Raw genomic sequence first — 14549 nt, forward strand, 5'->3', positions numbered from 1 at the left:
AATGCTCCCCCACCACCACCCAGTGGAGCTGCTTCAGCATCCCCCTCTTTGGGGGAAGCAGAAAGAGGCGGGTCCTTAGAAGGAGAGGCTACGCCCAGCATGACAGCAGTTTGTCCCCATCACATGGTAAGATACTGAAGTCACCACATGATGAGAGGCGTGGGACCTGCCTGGAACCATTGGATGGTTGGTTCTTTTCCATCTGGACTTTTACAGTTGCTCTACTATATAATTGATGAGGCACTGTGGTCAGAATGTCACACTTGAACGGCTGACGTGTCAAGCCTCTGGATCACACTCCTCATCATGGCACAAGCTCTCCATCCCAGCTCCATCTCTTGAAGGCAAATTTGGTAACTCGGGGAGGGAGCTTTCTTGGCGGGTCCTTACAGTGTGATATCAAGAACTTCTACCACCTGGGTCTGAATACAAAAGGGCCACTCGCCTCTTTCCCCAGAAAGCCAGCCTATCCTCTAAGGACATCCCTGCCAGCCTCCAGCACTAGGAAATCCTCACGCTTTAGTGCCTGAATTGTCTATTCCTCAATAGCTGAACCCGTTCACACTTGCATTCCTTCCCTGACACCCCAGTAGCAAAGTGCCACCCCTTTGCTTCCTCCTCTGGCACCAACCCCAGCATCTGGCACTTAGTAGGCCCATCACAGACAGTGCCCAAACTATGTAAGCTTCCAACCTTCTGCTCCAGTGGTGTTCTACTCCCCCAACCCGGTAATCTCAGAGGCTCCTGGAAGCCAGGACCCATGTGGAGAAGGGGAGAGTGTTGATTAACTGGGCAACATGCCCTGGAGTCCTCAGAGTGGCAGGGAAGACAGGGATGGCGAAGGGTGAGAGGAGGCAGACAGGGGGTGCAAGATCAACCTTGCTTGTGGCTCTTGAGAGCTAGGCTCTACACTAGAAGCTTCCAGACCAGCCTGCCCAGTGAGTTCCAAGCAGGCCCTAAGCCAAGTTGTCAACGCCTGGCAAGGCCTGGCCTCTCCTTTGAAGGGAGGGAAGGAAGGAGGGCAACTCAGGCCCAGGACAAAGACTCCCCTGCCAGCCCATCATGGGAGGCCCTGCCCCAGTAGCCAGGCAGCTCCCCAAGTTGGCTCCCATCCCTGGTTCCTCCACCTCAGAGCCTGGCGGGCTCCCTGCTCCTAGAGGCAGCTTACCATGAATGAACACAGCTCATTAGTGCTCCCGGCACATTTACTCATTAAACAACCGCTTGGCCAGCCACAAACCCCAAGCTACACCCCCCCCTACTTTGCTTTTTCAATTTCCTCTCCTATGCCCCTCCCTCTGGGGGTCTCCCTCCCCCACCTCCCTGCAGCCCAGGCCACCTGCTCCCTCTGCACGGATGAGGAGGAGCCGGCCTGGCACATTGCTTCTGGCAGGCGTGCTCTACCAAGCCAGCTCTGCCTGCCGTCCACTTGCAGGCAACCCCCATAGGAAAACACAGGGTCATATCTCCCTGTCCTGGTGGGATGAGCCTTGCAGGTACTGAGGCAGCTGAGGGCTGGTGCCTTCTAGAGAGAGCCTTCGCTCCAGCTTTTATACAAGGGTCTGTCCTTCCCCGGCCACCAGGACAGGGAACCCAAACTGCAAAAAAAAAAAAAAAAAAAAAAAACAGTGACAGCATGCCTGCTGCCCAAGGTCCCATCATCATTGCTTCTTATGAATATTGATGACTCCAGGCAGCCCTGGGACTGGATTGTTCATCAGTGAACCCGGTCCTCTGATGGCCACAGTCAGAAAGGAGCAGAGAGGCAGGAAAGTGTGAGTGTGAAAAGCTTAGAGGTGGAGAAGGAGGGATGCAGAGGACCAGAGGGGCAGGCACAGAGGCCTGAGGGCTCCCTACAGGGCAAAGCACTTCAGAAGGTCTCAGAGGACAAGGAGATATTGGTTGGACAGCAGCAGAGTGTGACCGACTTCTCAGCAAACACAGCAGCCGGGACAAGACACCAGCCGAGGGACAGCCCCTCGACAGACACACACAGTGGTGACTTCTTCTCGCTGTGCAGAAATACCCAACAAGGGCAACTTAAGTCTGGAAGTAGGGCATGGTGGCGTGTGTTTTTTATCAGATATTCCAGACTCTAAGTGGGCAAATCTGTGAGTTCAAGGCCTGATCTCCATAGCAGGTTCCAGGTCAGCCAGGGCTACCTAGTAAGTCCGTGTCCAAAAGGAAAAGAAAAGAAGGGTTTGTGTTGGCTCGAGGTTTGAAGGAATGGACCATCATGAGCCAGGCACGGTGGCAGGAGCTTAAGGAACTGTACTGGCTGGTTTTGTGTGTCAACTTGACACAGGCTGGAGTTATCACAGAGAAAGGAGCTTCAGTTGGGGAAATGCCTCCATGAGATCCAGCTGTGGGGCATTTTCTCAATTAATGATCAAGGGGAGGAGGGTCTCTTGTGGGTGGTACCATCTCTGGGCTGGTAGTCTTGGGTTCTATAAGAGAGCAGGCTGAGCAAGCCAGGGGAAGCAAGCCAGTAAGGAACATCCCTCCACAGCCTCTGCATCAGCTCCTGCTTCCTGACCTGCTTGAGTTCCAGTCCTGACTTCCTTTGGTGATGAACAGCCGTGTGGAAGTGTAAGCTGAATAAACCCTTTCCTCCCCAACTTGCTTCTTGGTCATGATGTTGTGCAGGAATGGAAACCCTGACTCAGACAGGAACTGATCCTGTTCTGTCAGCAATCAAGGAGCTGAGAGATAAGTGCTTGCTCTCTTTTCTTTACTCAGTCTGGGACCACAGCCCGTGGAACTGACGCTGCCCGGACTCACAGTGAATCTTCCCTCCTCAGCCAAACCGCTCTGGGAACACCTTCACAGACATGCCCAGTGGTTTCTCTTCAAGGCGATTTTAAATCCTGTCAAGTTGATTTTGCTGACATCACAAGGCTCTAGATGAGTCACATCCCAGAGGCCCGGGCCCAGCCATTCTCTGGCTCTGTACAGTTGCCTATGTCACCTGGCCTGTTCTCATGCTGAAACGCACGCCTGAATACGTATGTGCTTAGACCTGTACTGTCTCTGGAACATGTTTGCTTTTAGGGAAGGGACCCAGGTGGCAACAGGACAATGTCCACATCCACTTACATTCTGCTCTTTGGAGAGTTTATCCCATATAGTGTAACGTAACTACCATCACACGTGTGTTTGTGAAAAATCATTTGGGGGTGCCCACTACCCATGCTGATTCCTGGGACCTACCCCAGGCCTTTGCACTCAGAATTTTAGCTTGGAACAGAGAAAGGGCATATAGGCCTACTGTGTGGGTTTCTAGAGACTGTGGCCTACGAGCCAAGGTCTGATGTGCTGAGGTAAGGAGGTTGAACACTGGTGGTGTGAATAGGAATGGCCCCTATAGACTCGTGTGTTTGAAAGCTTGGCCTGTAAGAAATGGCGTTATAAGGAGATGTAACTTGGTTAGAGTAGGCATGGCCTTGTTGGAAGAGGTGTGTCACTGTGGAGATGGGCTTTGAAGTCTCACATACTCAAGCTACGCCCAATGGGAGACACAATCTCTTTCTGCTACCTTCAGATCAAGATGCAGAACTCCTCCCAGCTCCTTCTCCAGCACCATGTCTGCCTGCACACTGCCGTGCTCCTCACCATGCTGATATAGGACAAACCTCTGAAACTGTAAGGCAGCCCCGACTCAATGCTTTCCTTTATAACATTGCTGTGGTCATGGTGTCTCTGCACAGCAATAGAAACCCTAAGACGGACACGTACTTGAAAACTCAAGGGAACCACTGGAAGAAGCCTTCTGGCCCTGACAAAAGAGCTGAGACCTCCCTGTTTTCTCCTCTCCATTAGCAAAGATGAGGCATATCCGAAGAGAAAGTCCAGAATAGGTCCAGAAACTGAGGTAAGCGCTGGAAGGAAATCTAGAACCGACTAAATCTTGGACTGGCAAGATGACTCACTGGGTCACAGCACCATGGCCAGGCATTGCTCTCACCCCAACACTCACAAAATTAACACAGACATGTAAAAGGAAGGAAGAAAGAAAAGTTAAAGAAAGTACAGTTAGTGGCCCAAGGGAGGGAAGAAACTAGCTGACCTCCCGCGTCACAAGAGTCTCGGGGCTGAGCTGTGGATGACAGCTGGAGCTGGCTCTGTTGGACCACACACTGAGGGGGAACACGGCTAGGAGTTCTGGGAGGCTGCTACCAGCAAAACTCAGGGTTTGTTTTTCTTTTTCGAGACATGGTTTCTCTGCCTGTCTTGGCTACCCTGGAACTCAGAGATCCACCTGCCTCTGTCTCCTGAGTGCTGGGATTAAAGGCATGTGTCATCACTGTCCTATTTTACCTTAAGTCTCTAAACCCCCAGACATGCTCAAGACTCCCAAAAGGCTGACGCGCCTGAGGCATGCGCAGTACAGACGAGAGCAATAGCAGGCTCCCTAGCCTTCAGACGAAGTGTCTTCCAACTCAGAGTCACCCTGTATGAGCAGAACAACTGGCTTATTAAGCAAGAGACAAGCAACTAGAGGAGGAGAGGAAAAGAACGGAGCCACCAAGTCCTGTGTGCCATCATGTGTGCTCAGTCGCTACCCAGATGCTGAGTGTGAGCCACTCAGAGCCAAGCGCCAGGAGTGAGGGAGCTTCTGTGTGCACAGCTCTGCACGCCTCGACTATAGTTCTTCTCAAAATTGAAAGGGTTTTCACCATTATCTCTTCACGTTTTTTTTTCCTGTCCCCTCCATCTGGAGGGGACAATCCACAAAAACCTGCCTCTTGAAGTAGCTTGAAGCTTCTGAGTTTTGCTTTAATGAGTTACTGTGTTTTTACACTCACTGTCTTTCCTCTTTCGAGTCTAACCCATTGTCAAGACCATCTATCTAGTACGATTTCCCAAATGCTGCTGGTTTTAATCTCTGGTTACCACACTTAGGATTGAACCCGGGGCCTTCCACAAGCCCAGGCAAGCCCCATACCACTGAGCTGCATCTTCAGCCCTCTTCACTAGCTTTTGAGATGTGGGCTCCCTATGTCGCCCAAGCTGACCTAGAACTCACTCACTCTGTAGGCATTGAACTCGGAGTCTTCCTGCTTCAGCCTTCTGAGCGGCTGAAAGTACATGCTCACAGACCAGCGGCTCCATCGGCTGAAAGTACATGCTCGAACCAGCGGCTCCATCCTACAAGTCTTTACTTCTATTTATTTTATGTGTTTAGGTGTTTTGCCTGCATGTATGTGTGCTTGTTTGCATACTACATGTATGCCTGGTGCCTGAGGACATCAGATCCCTTGGAACTGGAGTTGCAGGTGGTTGTGAGGTGCCGTGTAGATTGTGGGGATTCCTCTGCAAGAGCAGGTGACCTTAACCACTGAGCCATCTCTCCAATCCTGCCCCCCATTTGTCCTAATATGTGTGCTTCCATCTACTTTCTGTACATGTGGAATATAGTTCTAACTTATTGATTTTTTTTTTTTGTCATCTGTGTTTATTTCCAAATCAGCTTTGACTGATTGATTTTCCTCTTCATTATGCTCCAATTTTCCTATTATTTCCAATCTGAGTAGTTGTTAATTGGTATGAGGCTGTGTATGTGTGTGTGTGTGTGTGTGTGTGTGTATGTATGTGTGTATATGTGTGTATGAGTGTGTGTGCGTGCATGTGTGTGACTTGCTGTCATTGTTTTGCTGTTACTGTTTTGTTGTTTGTTTTGCTTTTGTTGTCAAAGATGAACATCAACTTCTGGATGCAACATCCTCCTCTCTCACCACGCAGAGCAGTTGGGGCTTGTATTAGTTATGTTTCTTGTTACTGTGACAAAGTCCCTGCCGAAACAGCTTCTCCAGGAGAGATGTTTATCTGGGCTCAGTTTTTGAGGCTCTACTCTGTCCTGACTGAAGCCTGGGGCCTGCCTTGTTCACATCTTAGCAGATCTGGTAGCAGAGCCCAAGCCAGAGCTAAGCTAGGCTCCAAAGGCCCACCCCCAGTGACCCACCTCTCCAGCCAGACCCCAAAGCCCCCAAAAGGCCACCATCCTCTGGGAGACAGGTTCAAACACACGAACCTATGGGGGACACTTTGGATTCAAACCATTCCAGGGCTACAGGTGTGGACACTGTGTCCGACTTATTCAGATATTATTGAAGGGTATGTTTGAGCTTTTCTCTGGAATAAAGTCAAGTTGCTTGGAAAGAGTCTCACCCTTTGGAAGCATGTGTTTTTAGCCTCTCCTGAGAGCAGAAGCGCCCTTCAGTCTAGGACTTCCCCAGAAGCAACGCCTTCCATAGACTCCCCCCCACGATGTCCTGTGAAGGCAGAGCCTGCCTTTCTGACTGGCAAGACGGAGCTGCCAGTTGGAGCTGCAAGGCTCCTACGGTCTGATCCATTAAGGTGAAACTGTGGTTTCAGGTAGCTCTCAGAGCGGCACTAATGGTCCTCAGCAGAACCAAGGAGTCATCTGGAAATCCCTCTCTACAGCCCTGCACTGCCACCTCCATCTCCCCTCCCCTGAGGACGACAGCGGGGAGGGGGGGGGTTGGCTCCTGCACTCAGCCCCACCCCTGTGCTCAGAAGGATGCTGCCCCCCCACCCCCTCCCTTGACTTGTTCTTTGGCTGGGAACTCTCCCCAGGCTACAAACCTGGCCGTGGCAGGGCTCACCACATTGCTTTCCGTCTGTTAGCGATCGACAACCTGCATCTCCTACTAAGTAGTTAGTGTCTGAAAATAGCTACGTCGTTCACATCCCCTGCTCTTTCTTCATTTAAGGCAGACGGGTAAAGCTGGCTCGTTGTACCATCCTGACTAGAAATGGAATTTTGTGAGACGTGCTTTTGGTTTGGTTGGTTTTGGTTTGGTTTGCTTTTTGACTCTGTCAAAAGCAAGTGACAAAGTGAAAGAAAGTGACAAGTGAAAACTCAGTGAGTTCTGGAACGTTTGGAGATCTCATCCCCAGATAGCCAAGGCCTGGAGTGACAGGCAGGGAACCCAAGGCAGGCTCTTGCTCCCCCAGGGGCTGCAGCCCTAGGGCACTGAAGTGGACAGTGCTAGGGGGTTCCCTGCAGAGAAAGGAGGGTGAGGGCAATGATTTGAATCGGGCTGGTGATGCCATCTGGACCTTCCTGTAGGTGGGGGTGTTTGCTAAGGGGGGCTCAGCACAAAGGGGACCATGAGAGCCTGCCTCTGGACAAAGGAAATGGTGGGGGGATGAAGGCCCTCGGGGAGGGCTCTGGCACCATCTGTGAAGGAGTAAGCACAGACTTGCCTTGCTTCCAGCTCTGCAACCCACATTCAATTTTCCAGCCACCCTGTCCTCAGTTTCCCTTGTCAGGGACAGATGAATACACTTCAGTCCAGCACAGCTGAATGTTTCACAGGATGTCACAGAAGTGTCCCCAAGCCTCACTCTCTAGCTAAGGGAAGCAGAGCCCCTAGACTAGTGATTTTCCAAAAGGCACAGAGCAGAGTCCCTGCCCCGAACGCCTTACATATTGAACTTCATCTTTCGGTGTCTGCCTGCCATCTACAGGTAAGCACCAAGCTATTTCTGACCCAGGACTGGCTAGTAAGCACTCAATAAGTGTGTGGAGCTGAAATAAACTGGGATGGAAACAGAAAACCAGACCTTGAATCTGAGGAATTACAGACTCTAGAAATCTAGGCGATCCTGGGACTAAGGATGGATGTAGCTCGTGGTAGAGCAGTGGCCCCGGTATGTGCAGGGCCCCGGGTCTGATCCCTAGCACTACAAAAGGAAGAAAGGGGGGGAAAGAAGAAAAGACTGAGTGAGTGGAGGGAGAGGCAAATGAGAGAGAGGGGGTACACGACCCAGGAACACTATCAGGTGTTTAAACCTGAGCAGAAAATACTGGACAAGCTAACCCGACTCAGGCCTTGCCCAGGGAGTGTGATCCTCTACAGGGTAAATAAGAGCTGTTCCCTCCCCCACCCCCAACACTCTCTCTCTCTCTCTCTCTCTCCTTCAAGGCTCAGGATAGGGAGGTTCCAAAGGCCTTGCTTTAAAGTCTCAGTGCTAGGGCTAGAGAGATGGCTCCGTGGCTAAGAGCCTAAAATGTTCTTGAAGAGCACCAGAATCCAGTTCCAGCACTGTGCCTCCCACCCCAGGGTATCTGACACCCTTTTCTGGATTCCACAGGCACTTGCACACATGTACATAGACACACACACACACATGTAATTAAAAATTAAGTTAAAACCTATAATCTTTAGGCCGAGGGACAGGGACCAGGATGTATGCCAGCTAACAGAGTGCTTGCCTAGCATACAAGAGCCCCAGGGTGCAATCCACAGCAGGTCATACACATTTGTAAACTGGGGAGGTGGAGGCAGGAAGGTCTGTCACCCTTGGCTACATAGTACGTTCTAGACCAGACTGGGCTGCATGAGACTTAAGACAAGAACTTAAAGACTAGAACATTCCAGCGTTCCTAGCTACAGTCCATGTAACATTTTTCCTAAGTTATGTGTACTTACTGTGCATCCACCACGAACAAGCCCTGTGTAGTGAACCTTGAAATGAGAAGTGTGAACCTTGTGAAAATAAGAGGCAAGTTTACCAGTCAGGAGTCCCACAGGGAGTCACCATAAGCCATGGATAAAGTAGATATCATTTCCAAAAGTCCAGGGCAAAGGTCACTGTTCAAGAACAGCATCACCCTTCTGGACTTTCTCGGCACAAAGAACTAGTCAGTGGGCCAGGAGGTGGTCCAAGCCTTTTCTATTGAGTATAGATGATCAGTTCGAAGACAGCTACAGAAAGTGTCAGTGCTAGGGCTAGAGAGATGGCTCCGTGGACATGGGTAGGATAAGACTGGGCGAACCTAGAAAAGTCAAGGAAGAATTGGAGAATTAAGTTATTCAACCCTAAAAGAAACTAATGTCTAATGAAGTCAATGAAAAGAGAAAAGCTTTGATGGGGGCATAGATAAGAGCTGGGGGATATAGATCAGAGGTATATTTGTCTGCAAGGTCCTGAGTTCAATCCTCAGCTAAGAAACAGAGTCAGGGAGGGGGGAGAAATGGAAGGGGTAGGAGGAGGGAGGGAGGAAGGGATGCTAGACAGCGAGGTGCATGGTTATAGTTATATTAGGTGTTCAATAGCCTAGCTCAGAAGCAAAGTACTCCTGGTCAGCTCCACGTCTGCCTGAATCCCAGCGTAATGATTGACATATGTCAGAGACTGTTCAATTTGATGTAACTCAGGGTAAGATGAGCAAGATTCACTTACCCCACTAGCCAAATTTACCCACCCTTGGTCTCAGCAAGTCCCTCTCCTGCAATGCATGGGTAGGTGTGATTAAGTCCACCAAGGGATACGTAAAAGACTATTTATAGCAGCTTCACTCATTATAGCTCAAACTTGGAAGCAACCCACACGATCCGCAGTATGATGTAAAAGTAAGCTGTGTTTCTGCCATACCGTGGAACAATGAGCAAAGCCATGTGAGTTAATTGCCCAGGCGTTAATGTGGAATGGGAAGCCAGAAATCTGTGAGTGTGTGGCTTCATTCCATTTATATGAAGTAAAACAGGAGCAAAAGAAATCTGTGATAGAAACATCAAGGGAAATGAATCTCCTAACTGTAATCTCAGGACTAGAGAGACTTAGGCAGGAGGAGGACAGCCTGGGCTACACAGTGAGTTCCAGGTTAGCCTGGACTATGTGAAGTGAGTTTTTGTCTCAAAAATAAAATAAAATAAAACAAAACAGGAACAGAGATAACAATTGCCTTTGAGATGAGGTGACTAAAGGGAGGGATTCGGGTGAGCATCTTGGGTCTGGAAATGGCCAGGATTAGGAATGTAGATGGATGTGCATACACACACAGAGACACATTTACATATGGAAGGGTATATCAACTTATATACTTAAATTAGTGTACTTTACGGAGTTGTAAGAAGAGAAATTATTTCTGTCCGAGATGATAAACACAGAGAGAGGAAAGCGCCACGCCCCAGCCCACGGAGTCCCTAATTCATCAGCCATTGTGGAGCTCAGCTTCAAAACCAACTCAAGCAGCACTCCAAGCAGCTGTGCCTGGAGACAGACCCGGCTGGCTTTCCCTTGTGTGTTCCCAGCATGTGTGCATAACGACGCTCCAATAGACCAACTGCACATAAGGGAGGGGACCAGATTACACCAGGTGGCGACATCCTACCCGTCCCAGTTTGTACACTCCGATTTCACACAACAGAATCACTTGTCAATGCCTTCCTCTGAATGTGTCCCGTCAGTAAGCAACATGTGCCTGCGCCTCCCTCCATTAAGAGGTTTAATAGAGGTACACTGTTGGCCTCGTACAGCTGCACTTAGAGGAAACCGAGAGTCCACTCCCTGGCTCCTGGGAGCTTCTCAGAAATCCAGAATCAGGCCCCAGGAGGAAATGGCCTCTCAAGTGCAGATTGGGAAGTGGCACAGTAACATCCTCGGAACACTTGTCAGAGAAGAACTGTTGGCATTGGACGGGGAGGTAACTCAGCCCACGGGGAGCCCTGAGTCCAGAGCAGCACAGTTAGACTAGGCCAATTCCACCCTGGACAAAGCAGGTTTGCTCCCCTGGTATGGAGTGGAGAAGGAAGAGAGGGAGGGAGTATCAAGCTCTGTACAGGGACTGACACGGATACCTGCCCAAGGTCTGCTGGTGTCCCGATGCAACTGTGAGCAGAGCCACCGGCTTCTGGAGTGTTCTCAGTTCTGGTTACACTCGCCCTTCCCTTCTCAAGCTCCCCATAGTCACAGACTCACGGCAGCAGGGTCCATGCAAGGCGGGAGGCCTCCACTTATTTTTTTTTCTTTTCTCTACTCTTCTCTTCTTTTCTTTTCTTTTTTAGGTAAGTCGCTAGCCTAGGCCAGCCTCAAACTCTCCACATAGCTGAGGTTGATCTTGAACTGCTAATCTCTTGCCTCTGCCTCCCGAGTGCTGTTCAGGCAAGCACTACTACACCATTTGAGTGTAGTGACAGAACCCAAGGTCTCAGGCACACTAGACAACACTCTACTGGCGGGGCTGCATCCCCAGCTTGTCCCTACTTTAAAAAAGAAAACTGAAGGCATGTGCTCAAGACCCTCAGAAGCATATCCTCTGCAGGATGGTGATGTGCAGGGGTTGGGGAGGCACCACTACAATGAAAAGTGTGGAGAGTTGGGAGGGAAAGAGAAGAGGAATGGCCTGTGAGCTGTGAAGAGAGCAGGAGCTAGGAACTTGAGGGACAGCCTGCAATGCCACCTGAGGCCACGCAGAGGTCCCAGTCACCAAGGGCCATGTCTGGACCTGTGGCCCTGAAATAGCATGGGTCTGTCTCAATGCCCGTGGCCCAGGTTACCCTCTAAGGCCATGTGGACATCCCTGGTGGACATGGCCTAGAGGGTATGGCCATGTGATCTAGGCTGGTCTCCTGGGGCCATCTTGATGTCCCAGAGAGTTAGCCTCTCCCCTCACTAGATGAAGTACTTGGGAGAGCTGGCCCACCCCTTGCTAGGCTACAGCATTTGGAAGATCTGGCCCTGCACCTTGCCTGGGCAGCACGGCAGAGCTTGCCTTGGAGGTAGGTGTAGGCGAGGGTGAGCAACCCAAAGGGTTGAGCTCGGGAGAGCTGGCCTGGAGGGAGGGAGAGCAGGTGAACTGACCTGGCCCCTAGCCAGAGTTCATGCATGTGGGAGAGCCAGTCCCATCCCTTGCCAGCTGCCTTCAGGAGAATTGGCCTCGCCACTCACCTGGGCAAAACAGGAGAGATGGCCCCAAAGGTGTTGGAGCAAGAGAGCTAGTGGGCTAAACAACACAGCCACCACCCAGGCCCAGATCCAGGGCTTTGATCTGGCTCACCTCAATATCTACCTCATCTATAAGCTGCTGGAGCATGTGAAGGGGCTGGTCCTGTAGAAACCAAAGCTGTAGGATCTCCATGACTCAGGGCAACAAGGGGATATCTGAGAGGAGTCCCGGTGAGGATCCAGTATTGACAGAGTGGCAGAAGCCAAAGGCCTCAAAACATACCAACGACTCATTGCAACGAACATTTGCAAGTAAAGCTGTTTGGGCAAAGGGGTGTTCTGTGGGACACACCATGACACACTGCAACTTCCACAGAGGAAATTCTTTAAGTTTATTTTGTCATCACTTATTTTCTTTGGGGGAGAGGTTGCAAGGGCTAAGGGCAGATAGGGAGGGATGAGGAGATAAGTAGGACTGAAGTGCAGTATGTGAAATTTACAAATACTCAATAAAAAGTGTTTTAAAATATATTTTATATATTTTTACATTATATTTTTAAATTTTTATTTATTTATTTTATGTATATAAGTACACTGTAGCTGTCCTCAGACACACCAGAAGAGGGCGTCAGATCTCATTACAGGTGGTTGTAAGCCACCATGTGGTTGCTGGGAGCTGAACTCAGGACCTCTGGAAGAGCAGTCAGTGCTCTTACCTGTTGAGCCATCTCTCCAGCCCCATATTATTATATTTCTTAAATGTATGGTCTCTGTGAAAACACTAAGCACATGAGCATTGTAAATAATACACTTGAGTAAAATAAGTGTAATAATCATCTAAATAAGAAAGCTGAAGGTCAGAGGTGCAAGTGATTCATGAACTTTTTAAGAAGTACTTATTTATTTTATGTACGTGAGTACACTGTAGCTGTCTTCAGACACACCAGAAGAGAGTATCAGGTCCCATTACAGACGGTTGTGAGCCACCATGTGGTTGCTGGGACTAGAACTCAGGACCTCTAGAACAACAGTGAGTGCTCTTAACCACTGAGCCATCTCTCCAGCCCAATCCATGAGCATCTTAAAGATGAAAGGAGGCTGAAGATTCGAATGCAAGTACCAGAGCCCATGCTCCTGCTCCAGCTCAGACCTCTGCGCCCCACCCCTATCAAGTGGAAAGGTGACGTAGACACTGGAGGGCAAACTTCTTCTATGCCTTTCTTGAGAAGCTCTTAGTGGGTGCTCAGTCCTTCGGAATTTACTGGAGACCGTCCCTGTGGGCCCTCTGCTGTTTGACAATCTTTGCAGGTCCTTGACCTTCATAAAATCATTTTTGTTGCCCTGAAATGGTGGTGCACACCTTTAATTCCAGCACAAGGGAGGCAGAGGCAGGTGGATCTCTATGAGTTCAAGGCCAGCTAGTCTATGCAGCAAGTTCCAGGACAGCTAGGACTATAGAAAAAGAGAGATCCTGTCTATTAAAATACATATATATTATATATATATATATATATATATATATATATATATTATATATATATTATAAATATATATTATAATTTAAATATATATAAATATATATTTTATATATATTATATATATATATAAAATACATTATATATATATATTATATATATATGGGCTGGTGAGATGACTCAGTCGTTAAGAGCACTGACTGCTCTTCCAGAGGTCCTGAGTTCAATTCCCAGCAACCACATGGTGGCTTACAACCATCTGTACTGAGATCTGATGCCCTCTTCTGGTGTGTCTGAAGACAGCTACTTACATAAAATAAATAAATAAATCTTTTTTTAAAAAAATCATTTTATTTTTAAAATGTCCATTTACTAGGACTTCAAGAGAACAAAGGCAGATTACTTAAACCAGCTATCATTATCTATAAGATTTGGGCTCTTTTATGTATTTTTATAAACATGGCTGTTTTAAGTAATATCATCTCATACCATATACATAAAACACAAGATGGGCCCAGGTGATGGTGGCACATGTCTTTAATCCCAGTACTCAAGAGGCAGAGGCAGGGAGATGTTTTTGAGTCCTAGGCTACCCTAATCTACAAAGTGAGTTCCAAGACAGGCAAGGTTACACAGAGAAACCTTGTCTTGATACAAAACAAAACACCCCATAGCTAGACACAGTGGCACACAGCTGAGATCACAGTATTTGAGAGGCTGAGGCAAAAGGATGACAAATCCCAGGTCACTATGGACTACACAATGAGTCCTGATTTAAATACACACATGGGGCTGGAGAGATGGCTCAGCAGTTAAGAACACTGACTGCTCTTCCAGAGGTCCTGAGTTCAGTTCCAGTAACGACACATATATATTAGGATCCAGGGCAGGGAGATGGCTTGGTAGATAAAAGTATCCGCTATACAAGTGTAAAGACCTGAGTTCAAATCCTTAGCATCGCATCCTCATAAAGATCCACATATGGAGACATACAGCTAGGAGCTCAATCCCCGGCAGTCTAGATGACGTGATAAGCCCCAGGGTCACTGAGAGACTTTGGTGAAAGAATGAGGTGAAGAAGTGATTAAACACATGGCCTCCACATGGATGGGGAAGGCCACTCACATATGTTACCCAGGCATATACCTACACACATACAAGCTGGGTGTGCCATGGTTGGAACACGGCTTCTCTCCAATGGCCAGTTGTCAAAGATCCTTTTGAAGCTAATTAACAAAAAGGGAACAATCAATTAGAACAACACATTTTGAATCCACCAGTTAATTACTGATGTGGCATCCCTCCTCCACCCCGACACACACACAGTAATAACATATGTCCCTCTTGATGAACATCACCACCTCAAGCTGATAAAAA

Source organism: Mastomys coucha, unplaced genomic scaffold, assembly GCF_008632895.1.
Source record: "Mastomys coucha isolate ucsf_1 unplaced genomic scaffold, UCSF_Mcou_1 pScaffold21, whole genome shotgun sequence".
Lineage (NCBI taxonomy): Eukaryota > Metazoa > Chordata > Mammalia > Rodentia > Muridae > Mastomys > Mastomys coucha.